This window comes from Nilaparvata lugens, unplaced genomic scaffold, assembly GCF_014356525.2.
Source record: "Nilaparvata lugens isolate BPH unplaced genomic scaffold, ASM1435652v1 scaffold5345, whole genome shotgun sequence".
In the NCBI taxonomy this organism is placed as follows: domain Eukaryota; kingdom Metazoa; phylum Arthropoda; class Insecta; order Hemiptera; family Delphacidae; genus Nilaparvata; species Nilaparvata lugens.
Genome location: NW_024091200.1, coordinates 1 through 21,885, shown reverse-complemented (window position 1 = coordinate 21,885; position 21,885 = coordinate 1). Strand labels below are relative to the sequence as shown.

Sequence of the window (21,885 nt, the reverse complement as noted above, 5' to 3'; positions counted from 1 at the left end):
CCAAATGTTTCCCCGCTTCCTTCGAAAGTTCCTCTTCTGGTGGTAGAGGGAAAATGTTTGGAGTAAGAGGGGAAAAATTTGGAGGTGAAAGGAAAATGATTGAAGTAACAGGGAAAACATTTTTAGGTGAAGAGAGGAAATTTTCAGGGAGTAGGGGAAAAATTTAGAGAAAGAAGGAGAAACATATAGAGGGAATATTTTTCTCCTTCTTCCTCTAAATGTTTTCCCTACTTCCTGAAATTTCCCTCTCTTCACCTGAAAATGTTTTCCCTGTACTTCAATCATTTTCCTTATTATATATTTCTCTATAAAAATTATTCATCACTATTGGACTTATGCTCTTTTCCCAACAAAAGTAATAAATAATTTGTCACATAGTTTTGTAATTTTTTAATTGCCGAGCGAAGTGAGGTCTTAGATTCAAGTCGACGGTTTTGCATTTCTCTTTATGTTTATATGTTTACATGTTGCGCATTTACAGCGAAACGCGGTAATAGATTTTCATGAAATTTGACAGGTATGTTCCTTTTTAAATTTTACGCGTCGACGTATACAAGGTTTTTGGAAAGTTTGCATTTTAAGGATAATATAGAAGGAAAAGAAGCCTCCTTCATACGCCAATATTAGAGTAAAAATCAGACTATAGAATTATTCATCTGAATAAATCAGCTGTCGAGTGGATTATGTAATTCTCTATCTCAATTTAACTTAATGGAAAAAACAGTGTTCTGTGGACTATTATGCAGTGAGGCATGCAATTAATAACTTGAATTAGCATTTCCCCCGACTTTTCTCTGCTTTCAACTGGGTAAGCTTTTGATGATAGTAGCATATAGCTGTTTACATCAAATTATTAGCATTGTCGATACAACAACCCAAACAGCCATTAGTCGTTCATCAACCGATATCTCGCCGACACGACAGGACAGGACAGAATTTACTCTGATGGACAGTATTAGAGGAGACTGTGGTTTACAACTGCGCGAGGTCTATTGTTCACAGAACTACTAGTTAACATCTTGCATTAACACTATATTTATGTTCTCTTTTCATTATTATTATTATTATTATAATTTTATGGCCTTCATTGGACCACTGTAGTCAGTATCTTCCACCTTTACTCCGTCCTCTCTCAGCCCAATATTTCTTCATTCGTTCAGAAATTAATTTCCTTTCCTCGTCTGAAATCACTCTTCCCATTCTGTGTCTGACTTTGATCTGCAGTCTGTTCTCTTTTCATTAAAAGGATTGTAATAAATGCTTTTCACATAGTTTGGTATTTTTTTTAATTAATATCCTGCACTACCACTGTATTTATGTTCTCTTTCCATTAAAATGATTTTAATAAATAATTGTCGTTACATAGTTTTTCAATCAATATTTTTCAATTTTTGTTTGTTCTCAGTGACTCAAGTTTTGTAATTTTGTAATTAATATTTTGTTTCGATTTTCGTATTTTTTCAGTGAGCCCTACATGCGTCCGATAGTGAGCGGACGTTTGGCACATCTGGCAGTCAGAAGTTGACTGTAGCGATGAGTGCGAGCACACCTGCCAACAACACTGACAGCTGAAGCAGAATCGCGCCACCATGGATCCTGAGGAGCCGCCTCAGCAGTCGGCCAATACCGGCTTCTATCAGCTCAGTGTTACTAGTCAGTATTAACATAGATAAAAGATTCAATTTCAATTCAATTTATTAAAATCACACAAAACAAAACAAAATTACAAAGATTTACGAAACAAATAAAACACAATAAAATGTTACAAATATACAAAACTATGGGCTTAGTGATACCATAACAAGATTAGTGAATTTATAATTAAAAATTATTATTTAACGAAATTACAATTAAATGCTGTAAATCACCCCGAAGACCTCTGCTACTGCAAATATTTACAACAGGGTAAACAGCTTGATGGAAATTCGTTGAGCGCTACTATACAAAAATTATTTGTCAGCCCGGGAACAATGCAACTTCCAGTTTATTCCCATCTGTAGAATATATAATTATTTCATGTTACAATGAATTTATAACAAGGATAACGTATTTATTCTAAAATAAATTCACCCTCTCCCACTTTATTATAGACTAGCAATCTAATTAAGAACTTGACAAACTGAAATCTTGAAGAATTTGAAATACGCCTATAACCATCCTAGGTAAATTAAGAATCTATATGCAAAATATCAATTTAATCAGTCCAGTAGTTTAGACGATGCGTCATTAGTGAATTTCCTATTCCGTAAGTGTATAAACAAATTCTTCCATTTAATATATACAGAGTGGGTGAAAAGTCCAAGAACGGCTTAATATCTTACGGCTAATAATTTTGAATCCTTGCAAATATGATTTTTAACATGCAAGAGCATATAAACTTGTATCTGTTTATATGTATCAACATCTTGATCTTGATATGTATCTCAAATGAAAAAATATATACAGAGTGGGTGAAAAGTCCGAGAACGGCTTAATATATCATACACAAAGGTAATTTGACGGTGGGTGTGATTGGGGATCTTACTCAAATTGAAAATACTAATCTAATATGACTTTGAAAATCTGGTTCGCCATCTTGGATTCGCCATATTGAATGCAACTTTATTTTTTCAAATAGGAAGGTGGTCATGCGATACATGATTTCGATAAGGAATTTCAAGAAAAAATGAATGGCAAAAACCGCACATCGATATCTCAAACCGTTTCAAAGATATTCACATTATTAATCAATATTATTCAAAGCAGAAAGGAGAGAAAAAAGTCAGAGAACGGCTTAATATCTCATACCGAAAGGTGATTTGATGGTGGGTGTGATTGGGGATCCTACTCAAATTGAAAATACTACTTTACAATGATTTTACAAATCTGGACCGCCATCTTCGATCCGCTATATTGAATGCAACTTTATTTTTTTAAATATGAAGGTTGTCATACCATACATGATTTCAACTCGGAATTTCAAGACAAGATCAATGGCGAAAACCGCACATCGATATCTCAAACCGTTAAGAAGATATTCACATTATTAATCAATAACATGCAAATCAGAAATGAAAATACATAAGTGGTATTTATTAATAAAGTGAATATATTCGAAACGTTATGAGATATCGATTTGCGGTTTTCGCCTTCTTTTTGTCTTAAAATTCCGTATCGAAATCATGTATCCCATGACCACCTTCCTATTTGAAAAAATGAAGTTGCATTCAATATGGCGAATCCAAGATGGCGGACCAGATTTTTAAAGTCATAGTAAAGTAGTATTTTCAATTTGAGTAGGATCCCCAATCACACCCACCGTCAAATTACCTTTGTGTATGATATATTAAGCCGTTCTCGGATTTTTCACCTACCCTGTGTATATTTTTTATTTGAGATACATATCAAGATCAAGATGTTGATACATATAAACAGATACAAGTTTATATGCTCTTGCATGTTAAAAATCATATTTGCAAAGATTCAAAATAATTTTGAATCCTTGCAAATATGATTTTTAATATGATTTTTAATTTTTAATATTATCAAATTTGCTACTATTGGATTTCAGATTCATAGTTTTCACCCTATCGTGATTGTGGAGTTTTTCTTGAAAGTTTATTATGCTCTTGCATTATTTTCAATATTTATATTAAAAGGAATAAATATTTTTGTTTTGCAGTTGAGTGTGCCCATCTAAAGCATAGCGGCAGTATATGGAAGCCAAACCCCTACGTGGAACTGCTAGTAGATGATAGTAATCCTAGGAAGACGGAAGTCTTGAAATGTACATACATACCAAAGTGGAAGGAAGAGTTCACCGTGTAAGTACTTCAACAAAAATACTGATAGATTTCGGAATATATTTGTTTAGTCCTAACTTTCAATCGTAAGTAAACTTGAAGGTTAGTTGTCAACTTGGAAACTTACAGGTCAAGGAACCTCAAGTGAGAGAATCACACTAATTTTGTATATCTGTAATTATGAAATATATTTTATAAATAGTGTGGATTAATTTTGACCTCATTTCTAAAGTATGGGTTCACTTTCGGCTATTGATTACTGAAATTTGCTGATCAGAAAAGATCTCAAACTTGAAGAATCATTTATTACAGCATAACTCGGAATTATCCGAATAAACTCTACAACTTATTGCTGGTTTTATTGAATTTATTATTGGCTGATTCCACACAATATTTGCTGATTTCTGACGCATAATTCATACCCATTTTCAAGGGATTAGGTTCTTCAAATGATATCCTATGTGAGTGATAAGATGAACGGAAAGATATAGTATGAAAACGAATTATAAATATAGAACGATATACAGGGGTTTCAGAGAAACGGAAAATTTTGAAAGTTAAATAATTTCAAGAAAAACAAATCTTTTAATAAAGTTATTCATATCATTCAATAGTAAAAAGAATGCCATTTTAGAATAAATAATACCGTAACATTTAGTTTTTGAAGATGACATCTTGCAGGTATGTTCCTTTTCTACGTCAACATTCCTGTAGTCTCTCCATCACATTGTCCATGCATGGTTTGAAGTAACATCAATCGGAATTTGAAATCGCTTATCGAATCTTGGCTTTCAATTCTGCAACAACGGAAGAATTGAAAGCCAAGATCAAGAAGCGATTTCAAATTCCAGTTGTAATGAAACGTCAAACCATGCATGGACAATGTGATGAAGAAACTACAGGAATGTTGGCGTAGGAAAGGATTTCACCTGCAAGATGTCATCTTCAAAAAATAAATGTTACGGTATTTTTATTCAAAATGGCATTATTTTTACTATTGAATGATATGAAAACTTTATTAAAAGATTTGTTTTTTTCAAATTATTTAACTTTCAAATAATCCGTTCTCTTGAAATGCAAAATTTCAAAAACCTTGTATATACGTCGACGTGCAATTCTAAAGGAACATACCTGTCAAATTGCACTGAAACTGCACTGAAGGCAAGGCAACTTCTGGAGTTACCTTGAGGCCCATTTTAGTCGCCTCCTACGACAAGCATGGATACTGTGGTGAATTCTGGTTTTCAACACATTCTTGAGTACGATGATCGACTCAATGCTCCCCCAACACATAGGGGGCTAATTGAATAAATTATCTGTTCCTGAATTTTATGGATGTACTTAGTTTGATGCAGTATAGCTTATATTCTTGTTTGTAAGCTTTTTTGTATTTTGTTTTTTGCAAATAAATAGATTCATTCATTCATCGGTTATGTTTGCTTGTAGCCTGGTGACACCCTACTCCACCCTGCACTACCGCCTATTGGACCACTCTACGTTCCGCAAGGACAATGTCTTCGGCGAGAAGCGTGTGTCCATGTTCGACGTGCTGCTGCCGTTCAACGGCCGCGCAGCAACCTGGAGTTGACCTTGGACCTGATGAGCGAGCCCAAGCTGGACTCGGCGGACTGCCGTGTGGCCAGCCGGTCAAAGTCGGCGAGCTCATCACGCTGCTGCACGGCCTCAGGTCGACATGACGGCGCTCGTCTACGCCAGCGGCGCATCGATGAGGTAGGTCGCAGCCTTAGACCAGTTATAGAATAGACCGCCCATACTGAAAGCGATGACGATGAAAGCCACATACTGCCATATCGTCCCATCGTGACGTCAGAAAACTTTTCTGTAGACTTTCTTTACATTGTTTTCCATAGCAGATTGTGTCTATTTCAGATGGAAGTAAATTATCAAGATTATTATACATAGAAAGATAAGATCTATCTTATTTACAAACTCTATAGAAAAGTTTTTTGACCGAGCGAAGGAGGTCTAAGATTCAAGTCGACGGTTTGGCATTTCTTTCTCTTAATGTTTTAATGTTTATATAGTTGCGCATTTACGGCGAAACGCGGTAAGAGATTTCCATGAAATCTAAAGTATAAAGTATCATAGATCTTTTTTATTGATGTCATCTTCCTTGTTTTGAAAGGCCTTTTGAACGATGCCCACACAGTAGGTGTTTACATTAAAATATTCGAGTAACAACCCCCAAGTCACCCCTTTATGAGGCATTGTAATCAGTTGTACGTCCAAAGGTGGAGTATTTGACCAATAACTTATCCTAAAGTTACAGTAGTATATCTACAACAGTCTGCAACTTATTGAAGGGTTTCCATACATATGACTCACTCTTTATAAATGATACAGTATCTTCATTTTTAATTGCGCGTCGACGTATAGGCCTATACAAGGTTTTTCGAATTTTGCATTTCAAGGATAATATAAAAGGAAAAGGAGCCTCCTCATAAGCAATATTAAGTAAAAATCAGACTATAGAATTATTAATCTAAATCAGCTGATTACCAGATGTGTGAAGAAGCCAGTCTTTGCTGTATTTCCATAAGGTCTATAGTTTCAATCAGGTACTTGTGGATGAGGATACTGCGTGAGGTCTACTGTTCACCAGAACTACTACAAAATACCGCACATGTTACTCATATCAAGTTTGTCTGTCCAGCTGTTATCATGATGTCAGAGGGATTTCTCTACAGCTGCCCATTACGTAGTTTATTAACCTTTATATAATATCTTGAAACAATAATTTCACGCAGTAAACAAATCAAGTACAAGATAATTTTGATAACATCCTAAATTCTTAGTTCACATATTTCTTCCACATTTTTTTAAATATGACAAAGATGTGTTAATAAATTTTTTGAATTCTACCGTCAAATTTATTTGAAATTGTGAATCTCTATGTACACCACAGTTCAGTGTCATTTCTTGAATGATAATTTTGGGGGTGTGTGTGTCAAGCTGAAGGAAGTCATTGTGAGCTGAGTGTGATTGTTAACTTTACTATTTTGTCAAAATTGGTAACAAATTTCAACCGTGAGTGATGAATGTTTTTTCAATTTGAATAGAAATTTTAGGAAGCATTTCATTTGATACTGAAATTTAGGAAGCAAAATTTAGAAATTTATTTTCTTTTTTAGGAAATTTAGAAATTTCTTCCCTTTTTTAGAAAATTTAGAAATTTCTTTCCTTTTTAGGAAATTTAGAATTTTAGAAGCATTTCATTTGATACTGAAACACAATAGAGATTTTATTAAGCTTTGTTTACACCGGAGTTAATAACAAACGTTTTTAAAGTTTTATAACATATATGTTGTCCGTCATTCACATTTATGTTGATAACATTTTCTTTAATAACAAGGAATTTTCTGTTAAAAACATGAGTTATTAACTTTTGTTAAGAGAAATTTTTGACGATTCAGTCAAATTAATAACTTTTCCTAATAACTCGTGTTAACCTGTACATGCTTATGAATAAAGATTTTTTTCAATTCAATTTAATTCAATTCAACTCCGGTGTAAACGTAGCTCTACTGATGGACAGGTTTATGCGTCGGTCCCGGCTAAAAACAGTTGTCAGGTGTATTAAAAGCCTTGAAAATTTCAATTCAAAAAGTTATTTATTTCACAAGTCTTACAAGCAATCACAGTGGTAACCTACTCATAAAATAATAATAATACACTTTACAATAAAAAAAAGACAATGTTAGCACCACAGAAATGACAGCGATATACAAATTATATTAGAAATATTTACTCTCGCAGAGGCATTACTGCCTGTGTGCGAGAATGAGTCCTTTCTTTCTTTCTTCTGTTCTTTCTTTTATTATATAATATATACTTCATTAACAAGTAATATATTATTGCTGTCATTGTGTAAGTTCTTTTCTTGCATTTCCACAAGTTGTTTGATTATAGAAACTTGCATAAATAAATTGAACTAAACTAAACTCTCACTCTAATCTAATAGTATCATTTTCTGTGTGTCTCTAGCACCTTTAAACCCAGCCGCTGCAGCAGCTCTAACAGCTGACAACGGCAACAGCAGCCCTTCCCCTTCCCCTGCTGTCACCGCCATCGCTTCCTCTGCGGCCAACACGTGCAGTGTGTGCGGGGTGGTGTGCGTGCACGCGTGCGACCGGCCAATAGCGGCGCAGAAGTGCCGGCGGTGGTGTCCAAAGCAGCGTGGGGGCGGGGCCTCAGCCGCAGCTGCCGGCCAATGGCAGCACGACGTCGGCCGGAGCAGGTGACCAATGGCGGTGCGGCTGCGCCCGCCGGTGCTGCGATGGAGGACCCTCTGCCGTCTGGGTGAGTTGGATTGAATCTTTGAAAGATTTGTTGATATCCTTGATTTAAACAAATTTTTGTTTCTCACTCAGTGGGGAAAACACTGAGAAAGTTGCCAATTTGTTGTCAATTTCTTGAAAAGCATAGTAACGTATTGTTCGTCATCTTGTAGAAATCCTTGTTTTTAACAATTCTTTGATTCCCACTATGTGTGGGAAACACTGAGAAAGTGCCTCTCCCGCTACAAGTCTACAATGACAACCTTTTGTAAAAATCTGGTGTGGTACACTCACACAACTTTCCTTGCTCATTGAACTGTAAGCCCCATTCTTAAACAAGAATAATTCAGGGAATAAATAATGACGATGGAGGCAACATATTTGACCTACGATCAGACTACCGTATATGTGTATATATAATTGTTTTCAGTGAACTTTTCCTTTGTGTGAATTGTGAAATTTGATGATTTTCTTAAAAGCGTCAAAAAGCTGTTCTACAGATCTCGACTATGTGTTCTTTTTATGAACTGCTCTACCTACCTACCTACCTCATGCACAAGAAGGAGGTTACAAGTTCATTTCTAAAGGATGGGGTAGACCCCTCATTAGTTTCCCAGAAAGGAGACTCATGCCAGTTGATAGAGCTGATAGATAACTATACAGGGTATGAATTTGAAAAAAAATCGTTAGAGCCGTTTTCCAGAAAACCGTGAAAATCATGGTTTTTTAGTAATTATCCGCCATTTTTTTCCGCCATCTTGGATTAATCTTATTGTATTTCTTATTGTCGGATCCTTATGGTATAAGGATCTTAAGTTTAAAATTTCAAGTCAATCGGTTAATTAGGAATGGAGTTATCGTGTTCACAGACATACACACACACACACACACACACACACACACACGCGCGTGTGTGTGTGTGTGTGTGTGTGTGGGGTGTGTGTGTGTGTTGGAAAGTATTGCTTTCCACAAATTATTGGAAAGTATTGCTTTCCAAAAAAAATTAAGGTACCTCATTTCAAGTTTTCTATAACGTTTCAAACATGATTTTTGGACTCAGGGGACCTTGAAACGTATAGAAAACTTGAAATGAGGGTACCTTAATTTTTTTTGGAAAGCAATACTTTCCTTACCTATGGTATTAGGGCAAGGAAAGTAAAAACTATTTTCAGACAACATTTTGACAGCTTTTGTGTAAACGCCGCTCTAAAACTGGATAAAAATTCATTTAAATTTGTTGTTGTGTTTTCAGCTGGGAGATGCGTTATTTATTTATTGATGACCTTTTTTAGACATCCACAGATACAATATCATTCTTAATTCAATATAACGATTGGAAAAGGAACCACATGCTTGAAGCTCAAAACTGTTCCTTTCCCAAATTTTGATAGAAATTTGAGTCCAAAACTGATATTAAACTGAAATTAAAAATTTAGATGTGTTAAAAAACCAGATCAAATAAAAATGTTTCACTAAATCATCACTGTTAAGGAATGGAAAATAAATCTAATATTATTATTAGCGAATGGCTTTGAATGTTGGGGAGGCCCAAGGTAGTTCCACCTCGCCGTATATAGTCCAAAGTTCCCTAATGGGAAACCGGAAACTAAGGTTATAGTGAGCACAATACTTCAAATTTACACTTTTCACTTCGGAATAAAGTTCATTTTGATGTTAAAAAGTCCAAACATATACAAAACCGAAGCAAAACACAATAAATAATCTAATAATGATCATGTCATGTGTGTTGACAGTTGGGAGATGCGCTACGACGAGTACGGCCGCCGCTACTACGTGGACCACAACACGCGGTCGACGTCGTGGGAGCGACCGCAGGCGCTGCCCGGCGGCTGGGAGATGCGACGCGACCCGCGCGGCCGCATCTACTATGTGGACCACAACACGCGAACCACCACCTGGCAGCGGCCCAACTCGGAGCGACTGCAGCACTACCAGCAGTGGCAGGGCGAGCGCGCGCATGTCATGACTCAGGGCAACCAGCGATTCCTCTATCCGCATGTGAGTAGTTGACTTGGGTCAGGTTAGGTTAGTTAAATAAATAAAATCTGGTGTGGTACACCCAAATGATCACATTGGGAGCGTACAAGTAAAAGTACTCGCTTGTTTATGTATGACCAAGATGAGAAACAAAATCTGGGAAGAGCAATAGGAACACTCACACTGAACGCGTGCACTGGTTGCGTTCTGACCAGATTCATGGCACTACCCAGATTTTGCTTTTCGTCTCATGCATGCATTCTCGTCTCATCCTTATTTAAAGAGTTTGACAATTTATGACAGAACTTTAGTTTGTGGCCTAGGCCCGACTTAACATTAAACAATGGTGTGCCTTTTGAATGCTTGCTACCATCGGACTCCCCAAGTCCGAACAAAGTGTACAAACTCCTCCTCATCTGACGTGCACTTGCACATATAGGCATTCAGTGTGATGACACCCTCAGGTTAAGTTTCGTTGGTGCGGTTAGTCTGTGTGCGTATTACCTCCCTGCACACGGACAAATCATTCAGGCAGGGAGAATTTATTCATGTAATTTATAACACTTTTATATTTTGTGAATATGTAATATTTTATGAATAAAACAATTTGATTTGATTTGATTTGATTTGTATGTGAGTTATTTAGGTTGGGTTAGGATAGGTTTAGTTCAGTTCAGTTTATTCTTACACTTAGGGCCTTTTGCACAGTCAAAGCTTAAACATAATTAAATCAGCTGGTGATTAACTCGAAATGAACACATTATAACAAGCGAGACTTTATACGGATTTAATCCAGTTTAAAATGAATGTAGTTTAAACTATCACTGTGCAAACTGCCCTAAGGGTCGGTTCCAAGCTCGGGATTTAGCTCAGTTCTAGACTTTAAACAGCTGGAGTAAGAAAATTGGCTTTCCAAAACGGGGCGTAGTCGCAGTTTTATAACAGTTGTTGCAGTTTATTTCTCATTTCTATTATTGGAAACGTTTTTCCTTGACTAAATTAGACATTCCTAAATAATTCAAAATAGCTGAAACTTTACACTAATTTCTCTTTATTTTATTTTGTGTTAAATTGTCTAGTTTTTAAAAATTTAATTCAAACGTGACTTTGACAATGACGACGACTACTCCCCGTTTCGGAAAGCCAATTTTCTTACTCCAGCTGTTTCAAGTCTAGAACTAAGCTAAATCCCGAGCTCGGAAACCAGCCCTTAATGTCGTCTTCTTTAGCTCATATAAAAAATCGAAGATACGAAAACCTCATCTCAAAAATGGTGTTCCAAACGTTTTGCTGTGAAGACACAATAATGTATGACGACATGTGTTTACACACATGTTCATCATGTAGGTTCTGTCGTTAGTGACCAGCCTAATTCAAAGAATAAGACAATAGTAAAAACACTATATTTATAGATACATATTTATAAGACATTGATCTATTACTTCAATTTTATCATTGCTAACTTTTAGTTCACATTCTTTGTCAATAAATAAATAAATGAAAATTTTTGCAGCAGCAACAAGCGAACGCGGCTGCAGCAGCAGCGGCTGCCGTGGCTGGAGCATCGACGAGTGCAGGAGCGGCTGCGGTCACGGCATCAGTTGACGCGGTCCCGGTGACGTCACCGCCGCCTGCCGGGCCTGCAGTGGCCGGCGCCAGTGCTACTGCGGTCACGGCAGCCGCGGCCGAAGACGAGACGCGCTGCTGGGGCCGCTGCCTAGCGGCTGGGAGAAGCGTGTTCAGCCTGAAGGTAACCGAAATTAAAATTGAATTTATTCTTCTTCGTGTATATGCAGTGTACAAACATTAACTTGAATTTATTCGTCTTCATTTATATGCATTGTACAAAAATATACAGGGTGGGTGAAAAGTCCGAGAACGGCTTAAGGCTATGCAAAGGCTAAAAATAAACTTTTTACTCGAGATATTTTTCTAAGTTTTTCGATTTGTATATCATCAAGCTATCAAAATGAAAAAGTTTTCTCGGGAAAACATTTTTTCTCATCATTAATTTTTACTTTCCTTGCCCTATTACCATAGGTAAGGAAAGTATTGCTTTCCGAAAAAAATTAAGGTACCCCAATTTCTAAATTTCTATACGTTTCAAGGTCCCCTGAGTCCAATGTGGTTTTTGGGTATTGGTCTGTATTTATGTGTGTGGTGTGTGTGAGTGTGGTGTGTGTGTGTGTGTGTGTGTGTGTGTATGAGTGTCCATGTGCGTCTGTGTACACGATATCTCATCTATCAATTAACGGAATGACTTGAAATTTGGAACTTAAGGTCCTTCCCTATAAGGATCCGACACGAACAATTTCGAACAATCCAATTCAAGATGGCGGCTAAAATGGCAAAAATGTTGTCAAAAACAGGGTTTTTCGCGATTTTCTCGAAAATGGCTCCAACGATTTTGATCAAATTTATACCTAAAATAGTCATTGATAAAGCTCTATCAACTGCCACAAGTCCCATATCTGTAAAAATTTCAGGAGCTCCGCCCCATCAATGCAAAGTGTGATTTTAGATTCCCAATTATCAGGCTTCAGATACAATTTAAACAAAAAATTTCAAGTGGAAAAGATTGAGCATAAAAATCTCTACAATTAAGTTCAGTGACATTTCCACCTAGAATTGAAAATAAGCTCGAAATTCGAGAAAATGTGATTATTCAATAATGCAAACTGTTGGCAACTGTTGATTCTATGAATATATTCACTATGAAGAGATAGCAGACCTCGTGTCTCCAGCGTTATGTCCTGTTACCAGCTGGTAGATCTTTGAATAGTAGACTTGAGATGCGCGTGTACACTAGCGTCAGGTGATCAATTTTCATAACGGCAAGGAAAGTTGTGAGTGCTCCACACCAGATCTCTGAGATATGAGAGACTAAAGTTTAAATTTTGGACAGAACATTTCAAATTCGGTAAGAGATGAATCCACGAGATTTAGAGGATAGATTCTTCATGGTATTGTTGACTAGTAAAACAAAAATTTTCTGAAAATATGAATTTTTAAGATAGTTGTTCAATTTAATAAAAATAACTTTCAATTGAGTTATTTTTGTTTTTTTAGTAAATTGAATAACTTTTTCGAAAAGTCGATATTTTCAGAAAATTTCTGTTTTACTAGATCAACAATACCATGCAGAATCCATCCTCTAAATCTCATGGATTTATATCTTACCGAATTGAAATGTTCTGTCCCAAAATTCAAACTTCAGGCGCTCATATCTCAAAAAGTAATGATCAGAAATAGTTATTTGTGCAACTAGTGCGCAAAGTGACAGTTTGCTGCCCGAAAGAAACGTTTACGCCCGAGCCGTAGGCGAGGGCGGAATGGTTTCTTGAGTGCAGCAGAGGAACTTTGCGCACGTATTTCACATTAAGTTTTTCCTACAGTTACCATTGAATATGAAAGTGGGTTTATGGGTAAAATTGCCTGAAAGCATCAAATGTTTTTCTGTGTAATTTTATTATTGATAAAAACCTTAATCCTAAAATCCTAAAGTCCTCGTTGTCCTTGGTTATAATATATAATGAATAATAATTAGCGCGTTGTGCTTCGTTGCACCTCTGCTCACTATAGCAGCCCCAGCAGTCACTGTTACCAACTTCATTTTGATTTTGCTGCACTGTTGCTCCATTAACCTACTAAGTATTTTGCGTTGCCATGTTGCAAATCTGGAGTGCAGAAAAATTTTTCCCGCACTAGAGCGGAAAAGTGATTCTTTGCGTTCTGTAATCAGTGCAGCAATGGCCACTTTTCAACGTAACTGTAGGAAAAGAATGTTTTCGCGAGAAAACTTTTTCATTTTGATAGCTTGAAATTGATACTGTGCATAGCGTTTAAGTTTTGTTTGAATTGTGGATTGCACTGATGTGTTTCAGGTCGCGTGTATTTTGTGAACCACAAGAACCGCACAACGCAGTGGGAGGACCCGCGCACCCAGGGCCAGGAGCGTGAGTGGGTGGGTGCGGGCGTGGACGAGCCCCAACTGCCGCCCGGCTGGGAGATTCGGCTCACGGAGGACGGAGTGCGCTACTTTGTCGACCACAACACAAGGACCACCACCTTCCAGACCCGGCCCGGTGCGCCCAAGGGGTCAGTACAGAAAAGAAACCTTTTACTTCTTATTTCTTGAAAAATAAATTGAACTCTGCTGTATATGTGCTTAGGACCATGAAAATCCTACTAGATATTCAAACTTTGAAAGAGGTCTATTACGCGCTATTCCATTCACATATGGCATTGCATTTTGGGGTAATTCTACGGATGTCAGCCAGATCTTCAATTTGCAGAAATGGGCAATTCGCGTTACGGTAGGAGAGTCAATTAGAACTAGTTGTAGACCGTTTTTAAAGCAATTAAAAATTCTCCCACTCCCTAGTTTGTATATGTTGGAAGCATTTTGTCTTTAAAAAAAAAATGAGTCGATGTTTTAGAAAGGTTTTATGATACATTCCTATGAGACAAGACACACAGACATGTACTCAGGGATGAAACACATCGCGAAAGGGTTGAACCAGAGTAGGTATTCATCTATTCAATGCATTGAATAGACATTCAACTTACATTTACTTCCTGTCATTTAACATTTAACTTCCTGTCAACTCTTGAAAAAACTGAGAGTTCAGTTGAAGATAGAATTGAAGGACGTGTTTTCTATTCGATTGAGGAGTTCTGTTGCTTTAGTTCACGGTGATTTTTCGTAGACCTTGGAGAGTATATATATATATATATATATATTTTTTATAAAATATTAAAATAATATTTTTCGTAGACCTTGGAGAGTATATATATATATATATATTATATAATATATATATATATATATATATATATATATAATATATATATATATATATATATATATATATATATATATAATATATATTATATATATATAATACTCTCCATACATAGTTGTATGATTTTTCGTAGACCTTGGAGAGTATATATATATTCTGCAAGGTCTACGAAAAATCACCTGAAATACAGCAGTGAAGAAAAAATAAACAACAAAAAATTCATACAACTAAATTACTGCTTCATAAAAAATCAATTCATTTAGATTTTTTTTTTGAAATTAGCAGCCACTAACCTCCTTTCAAATGATATATGGACTTGACAATCATTTAAATTTTGCACTTATAAAACAGTTTGTCAAATATCCTCAATGATGAGGATTTTTTTTAATTTTAAATATTATTATACTATTTTCGATTTGCAACAGTCACCAGCGGGCAAAGTTTATTTTTTTTTGCCTGTGATGCCATATATATACGTAAATTATATATACATACGTAAAGAGATGTTTATGATTTTGTATTATTATTTTCTTATTTTTAAGTTAACACTTGTATTTTGTTTAAATTTATTGATTTATTGTTCATCATATTTGATTGCTCTTTATTTGTGATTGTTTTTTTAAATGGCGGAATAGAATGATTTGATTTGAAAGAAGAAAAAAATATATATATAATATTTTATAAAAAAATATATAAAGTAAAAAAAAAATATAAATCTATATAGAAAAAAAATATATATATAATATTTTATAAAAAAATATATACATATTTTTTTTTCTTCTTTCAAATCAAATCATTCTATTCCGCCATTTAAAAAAACAATCACATTTATATATAATTTACGGTACGTATTATATATGGCATCACCAGCAAAAGAATAAACTTTGCCCGCTGGTGACCGTTGCAATCGAAAATAGTATAATATATTTAAAATAAAAAATCCTCATCATTGAGGATATTTGACCAACTGTTTTATAAGTGCAAAATTAAATGATTGTCAAGTTGTTCAAAAAATTGAGAGCTGAAATAAAGTGAAAATTCAAAATGCCCATCGTGCACACTTAGATGAAGTGGTCTCAGAATGAAAGGCAATGTTAAATCATTTTGGAATTCGTCAATAGCAAGCGCGGCAATAGTTTTTCAGAAAAGGCAATGAAGCTGAATGATGTGTCATATTTTGGTAGGGATATTCCCAATGCATTTGCTGAGTACTTTGCTTCTGTATATGTCAATGACCCTCCTTGTCCGAATATTGATACAGTGTATTGCAGTAATAATGGTGGCTGCTTTTTCAACTTGTCCTCGGTCTCCATTGAAGAGATTTCTGCAGCAATTGTGGAGTTGAAGCCAAGAGCATCGATGGGGCCGGATGGTTTACCACCATTTATAATTAAGGGCTGTGCCACATTGCTGTTGGAACCATTGAAGTTCATCTTTGACATGTCATTGAGGTTGGCGTTTTTCCATCTAGGTGGAAGATGGCCCGTGTCACCCCAATTTTTAAGAGTGGAATAGGTATCTGATTACTAATTACAGATCAATATCATTATTGAATGTACTAGCTAAGGTTTTTGAAAAGGTTATATACAGGAATATATTCAATCATGTCCATCCTCTGATTTGTAGAGAGCAACATGGTTCATGCCCAAAAAGTCAACTGTAACCAATCTGATGGGGTTTACTAGCACTGTATCATCTGCTTTGGAGCAGGGTGGCTCAGTGGATGTGGTGTATAGTGATATGTCCAAGGATTTGACAGGGTCAATCATGGTATACTATTGAAAAAGTTGGCAAATTTTGGTTTCGGTAGGAATAGTTGTCCTTTGTTAGAAGCTACCTTGTTGAGAGGATACAATATGTATCGGTGCATGGTACTGATTCTTTTCATTTCAAGAATGGATCAGGGGTGCCCCAGGGCTCAAATCTTGACCCTTGTTCTTCTTGCTATTTGTTAATGATTTGCCCCATGCGATCAAGAATCTCACTGCTTAATGTTTGCAGATGATGTGAAGGTATTTAAGGTAATACACACCACTCAAGACTGTGAATCTTTGCAGGAGGATGTAGATAGGTTGCATGCATGGTGCACAGAAAATGGTTTACTGCTGAATGTTAATAAGTGTAGGTTGTCACCTTTACTCGTAGGCGAAATGAGCTGATTAACTTTGCTTACAATGTAGGTGACTGTCAGCTGCCTCGTAACCTGGAAGTTAAGGATCTGGGGGTTATTTTCATTCTTCCTTGAAATTCAATTTCCATGTCGAAAAAATTGTCAACAAGGCTAGTCAAAGTCTGGCTTTGTAATAAGAACCTGCAGGGACTTTAGAGGTGAAGAGACTCTATTGTGCCTGTATAAGTCACTTGTCAGAAGTGTGCTGGAGTATGGAGCTCCTATTGGAATCCATACTCTGGGGGTCTAATTCAGGACTTGGGAGGGTACAGAAGAGATTTTTGAGACACTTGTTCTATAAGAGATTTAGTGTCCCGTGTCCTATTGGTTTTCCTAGCAGAGAGCTATACATAATCTTCAATATGATCCTCTTGTGTAAGACGTTCTGTGATTGATCTGGTGTTCTTGCACCAAGCTGTGAATGGTTCAGTTGATACACCGAGCTGTTGGCCCAGATCAATATCTATGTATCTCCAATAGCACGGAGATCTACATTCTCATTCAGAGTAAATTATAGCAGATCATTGAGTGGTTTTTTTGCTCCATGAATCGGCTGCCCAGGTGTTCAATACGGTTGCGGACAGAATTGACTTATTTCACCTTTCTGGGAGTCGGTTTCGTCGTGAAGTTAGAGAGGCCCTACTGGATGGAAGGGAGTATGGGAGAGTTGATCCATAGAGTCTGGGAGAATTAATCTTATTTCCAAGTATTATTTCATTTCACTCATTTTTCATTTTAGTATTTGGTGCAGAACTTAAGATTGTATAATCACTTGATGTAATGCATTTTATATAATGTATTTATAATCATCATCATAGATGCTTCTACATTTAATTTCTTATTTCCAATATTGATTTGTTTAGTTGTACTTCAAATTTTCTTTAATTATTTAAGTATTATTTCATTTTACTCATTTTTCATTTTAGTATTTGGTGCAGAACTTAGGATTGTATAATCACTTGATAATTGCATTTTATATTAATGTATTTATAGTCATCATCATAAAGTTTCTTCATTTAATTTCTTATTTCCAATATTAATTTGTTAGTTGTACTTCAAATTTTCTTTAATTATTTAAGTATTATTTCATTTCACTCATTTTTCATTTTAGTATTTGGTGCAGAACTTAAGATTGTATAATCACTTGATGTAATTGCATTTTATATTAATGTATTTATAATCATCATCATAAATGTTTCTACATTTAATTTCTTATTTCCAATATTAATTTGTTTAGTTGTACTTCAAATTTTCTTTGTTTTTCAAACGATTAATGTAAGGAAGCAAAATGGATCATTGATCTGTTGCTTCCACATATTCTTGTTTTCCTCTCTAAAAAAAAAAGTCCATATACTCATTTGAAAGGAGTTTAGTGGCGCTCTAAATTTCAAAAAAAAAAATTTTAATGAATTGATTTTGTATGAAGTAGTAATTTTAGTTACAATATATATGGTAACTCCTTTGAGAGGAGGTTAGTGGTGCTAAATAAAAAAATCTAAATAAATTGATTTTTTATAAAGTAGTACTTTTAGTTCTATGAATTGTTTGTTGTTCATTTTTTCTTCACTGCTGTATTTCAGGTAAATTATATTTGTATCTTTATAATTTTTTATTTTTCAGTGGCTTATTTATCATTATTGGTTGTTCATTTTATGTTAGAAGCTGGTGTCAAAACAGCTGTCTTTTTTGCTCAAAGCTTCTCGCTAATGAAACATCATCAATCAATCAATCAATCAATCAATCTCTTTATTCAAGACATACAATGTATATTGTACATGAATGCGTCATTTCATTAAAAAGAAAATACTTCCAATTCTTAACATAAAACTAGAAAGATAGAAAGATTCACAACAAAAAAGAGACAATACAATACAAACAAGGTAGGTAATGTGTCCACAACAACATGCATGGCGAGCATGTATCTACACACTTGTCCTGTCGTTAGTAGCCACCCTCACGATTTTTTTTTGAACGGACATCACTTGAACACTGTAAAACATTTCTTTCGCATTTTGTCTAAACTTTGTTTTTCTTGTTTGGCAGGCCGAAGGCGTGTACGGCGTGCCGCGTGCCTACGAGCGCTCGTTCCGCTGGAAGTTGTCGCAGTTTCCGCTACCTGTGCCAGTCCAACGTGCTACCATCGCACATCAAGATCACAGTCGCCCGCCAGTCGCTGTTTCGAGACAGCTATCACCAGATCATGCGGCGCCCGCCTACGAGCTAGGCGCAGCTCTATATCAATATTCAGAGGCGAGGAGGGACTCGATTAGGCGGTGTGTCTAGGTAAGTACAGTTTTAGTTCTGTTATCAACAATACTTTTCTTATTTAGAAGAAACAGTTCTTCTTCTCCTCCTTCTACTCCACCTCTTTCTCCTCTCCCTCTTTTCTCCCACCACCTCCTCCTCCTCCTCTCTCCTTTACTCCTTTCTCCTCTCTCTTTTTTCTTATCTCATCTCTCTCCTCTCTCTCTTTCTCGTCTCCATCTCCTATTTTGGAACAAATGACTGAAACTGTCCAGCCCTAGAACGATAACATGACATTTTCCCTTCACCCATCCCATCCATAAACCCTAACAGAATCAATTGTATATAAACTCATATTGTTCAGAATATCCACGAATTACTGCTGTATATTGCTGAATATTGATTACCCCAGATCCACCATTAGTCTACTCCATTTCAATAATTTTAATTGATTACATAATTACCTCACTTTATTAATCATACGATTTGTTCTTAAATTCTCATATATTTAAAACCATAGACAACGATAGCATAGGAGATATCCAATGGTATAGGGAATTTATGTCGCAACTTTTACTGTTATCTCAAGCCGATTACTGTCGATTATTGTCAATTTTTACTGTTTTGTTGGGGTGATAGTGTATTAACGGCACAATTTGAGAGACTACCACGTCACACAGCTGCTAGGAAAGAACTACGTGAACTATCGGCTTGGGATAACAGTAAAAGTTGCGACATAAACGCCCTATAACATGGATATCTACTTATGCTATCGTTTCTCTCTATTTGAAAACTTCTACAAAATGTTTATTTGTAAACAATCTTTAGTCGTGTAAATGAAATTAATGTTCTTGGTAGAGAGTTTACTGGGGAGGATATTTTTAATATTCTTTCCAAAGAAGGACATTGATATGTCCAAAGCTCCGCCAATTTATGTAGATGCATTACAATATTATCTTGTTTAGTTATCCCAAATTGATACTTTTCATATCATGTACAGTCAATAATTATTTTCTCTGTTTATGTTATGTAAATTCATCTAAAACTTTGCTGTATTTTTGTAGCTATTGTATATAAGTGAATAAGCCAGTATATATTGTAATCTACATGAATCAAGTACTCAATCAATCTCTCCTATTCTTCTTTTTATTTTCTCTTCTCCTCTTGATTTTCTCTTGTCTCTCACTGTTCTCTACTGTTTAATGTTCCTTGTGTTTCTTCTCTCCTCTCTTCTCTATCCTCTCCTTCCTCACTCTTTCTCTTATTTCTTGTATCTACCTCTCTCTCGTCTCTCTCCCAGGCTGTAGGCCCTACATCATATCCAGGGTGGAGGAGGGGCTTGATTATTTATTTATTTATTTATTTATCGTTGATATAATATACAATCATATGAATATGATCGGGATTAGAACAACAGGCATAGCCCAAAACTATTCTGTTCCCAATTTTTTATAAATAATGAATGTCCGAAAAAAATAGGTTAGTTCTTACTGAGGAAATTTAAAGTTCAAAGTTCTGTCCAAGAATATATATTAGCTGGAATTTTGAATTTGAATGATTAAAATACCACTAGAGTCAAATTTTGCACTTCATATCACCGCACTTTGAATAAATAAGTTATTTCAGAAAATTTTGAAGCCAAAAATATACACACAACTTTCAACTAGGCACAGCTGTTACAAACTCTATTATACGATTAGGGGCGGTGTATCGGGTAAGGAGTGCTAAACCAACTACTTGATTATCGTCATACTACTTATTTCTCTGAATTTAACTCTCAACTTTTATTATTTGTAACAAGAAGTGTGTTTCTTTTTTTGCAGAGAATGGGTTTTCCTGCTATCGCACGAGGTACTGAACCCGATGTACTGCTTGTTCGAGTACGCCAACAAGAAACAACTACAGTCTGCAAATCACCCGGCCTCCTACGTCAATCCCGATCATCTGCTCTATTTCAAGTTCATCGGCCCGTTTCATTGCAATGGTCAGTGCTAGTCAAACTAAAAAACACTATACAAATCACTGAATTCATGAATGCTTTAGTTCTGTGAATAGTAGACCTCGCGCTCAGTAAGTTACATTGACCTGTTGTTATGTTTTCTCGAAAATTAATCAATAATTAATTAATTAAATGTCTCTAAAAAATCCTAAATAAAAACTAGAGCTTCTGTCCTATCGTACCGTGACGTGTCGTCCGGAATGTCTTTGCATGGATGGGGGAGAATTGTTATGTTTTCTCGAAAATTAATCAATAATTAATTTAAAATTTCTATAAAAAATCCTAAAATAAACATAGAGCTTTCTGTCCTATCGTACGTGAGTGTCGTCCCGGAATGTCTTTGCATGGGGGAGAATAAATATTTTCAATGGTGAAAGTATTCCCCTGTAGGCTACGTTTACGAATGAGTAATGAGAATTATATTCTATGTATGTATTGGCAAACGCTACTTTTGTCTCCAAACACTTTTGTGAAACATTGCACTTGATAAAGATTCTCTTGTTTACGACGCCAATTGAACTTTATCATCAATCAATTGAATCTCTTGATCAAACAATTCGGCAATTTCTAGGGATTTTGGGGCTTGAAG

The 21,885-nt window shown here is 35.7% G+C and overlaps 1 pseudogene; it reads left to right on the top strand.

Annotated features, from left to right (window-relative positions):
* The first annotated feature begins 1,466 nt into the window (after positions 1–1,466).
* Positions 1,467–21,281, top strand: LOC120355951 (annotated as a pseudogene).
* The last annotated feature ends 604 nt before the right edge of the window (positions 21,282–21,885 follow it).